Here is a 1,687-nt window from a genome sequence, read left to right on the forward strand (position 1 = left end):
TCTTTTGATTGTTTCTTTTAATGTTTTATGTAAAGCACTTTGAATTGTCTCTGTACATGAAATGTGCTATACAAATAAACTTGCCTCGTCTTGCCTTGCCTCACCGTCTTGTACTTTGTGTTGTGTCATCTCCAGAAAAGAGAAAAACAATGAGAACCAGACGCATTAGCCAAGCTAATGTCAACAAACAACAACCTGACTCTGCTGCTAGCCATGCTAATGTCCCGCTGCCTTGAATATAGCACTTGCCCTTCCACTGATGATGCAGGAATTTTTTGATTGAAGATTCCACAGATAAATGTTCGCTATAAACTCAGATTTAGTCCATTTGTTCACCTCCAGGCTTTTCTAATCTTTTAGAGTCCCCCTTATAGGACGATGGGAAGTTTGTTATGTAGATATACATGTCTGGATAACATTGATCTGGAACATTTTCTTCAGCAGATATCTTAACCCTCGTGCTCTCTTATAGGGTCCAGATGACCCCACTCTTATATTGATGTGTGATCCTTCCATGACAAAGGTGGACAAGATTTTATGTCTGCCATGGACAGAACTTTGCACAACTTTCTAAATAAAAGATATCCTACACCATAGGATCATGTCAATGCAGCAAATGCAGTAGGAAGTATAAAGTCATCAGTGATTTAAAAACAAAAACTACTGATATTATTCTTTCTGGTCCATTTCAGTCACAAATTCATAATTATAACCAACATAAACTAAATCAGAGGTAATGAAGTGACTCCTACCATATATTATATTTAAAACACTTTAAATCCTTGAAATTTGTTGAAAAATAGAAAATTTGCCTTATAATCCAGAGGATTATAACTTAAAGTTTTAACTCTGGTTGTGCTTACGGACAATAAATAGATTTTCTGTGATAAATGAAGCTTAAAATGAAGTCTAAATGCGTCAATATAATGTTGATAAACTACAAATGATTGATGGAGAATTACGGCTACTATTGCTTGGATCCTCGTTGAATGATCATACCGTCTTCAAATGTTTGTCAATGAGTTTGAATAAAGTTTAAATTCATTTACTTTTTTTTTTTTTAAGTTTACTTACTTATACTTAATCCTTTACGTTACTTTAAATTTGTAAACGTTTTATTTTAACCAAAGAGCCACAGTGCTGGAGGGTTAAAAGAGCCACATGTGACTCCAGAGCCGCAGGTTGCTGACCCCTGTGCTAGTTTTTCTATTGTGAGATAAACATCAGAACACATTTTATGTTCAATTCATGCAGAAATCAAAGTAATTTCACCTACTTTTATTTGCATTTGTATGAGGCATTGAGTGTGCAGCTTTTCCAGTCAGGCCTCAGATGGAATGATTGGGTAACGAATAGTTGGATTGGAAGGGAAGGCATTGTTCCTGATAAAAGGTGGAATGATGCCACAAAAACATTTCTCAACATTTTACCAATCAGCACTTCTGTTTGAAAAAAGAACCAGTGCTTTAAAAAAAAAAATCACAAGCAATGTTGAAGGTCATATAAGGTATTGACTGGTGCGCTTTATTAAGATGTACTGATAACTTAAGATATAGACACAATTGTACAATTCGTCAGTCTGTACAAAACATGAAGCATTCCGTTGGAGCCCCTTCTCACATCGACCCGCCAAGCTCACCAGAAGAATGTTTCATTCATTCATGTTTCAGTGGAATTACAGTCAATT

This window comes from Oryzias melastigma, linkage group LG3 (assembly GCF_002922805.2).
Source record: "Oryzias melastigma strain HK-1 linkage group LG3, ASM292280v2, whole genome shotgun sequence".
In the NCBI taxonomy this organism is placed as follows: domain Eukaryota; kingdom Metazoa; phylum Chordata; class Actinopteri; order Beloniformes; family Adrianichthyidae; genus Oryzias; species Oryzias melastigma.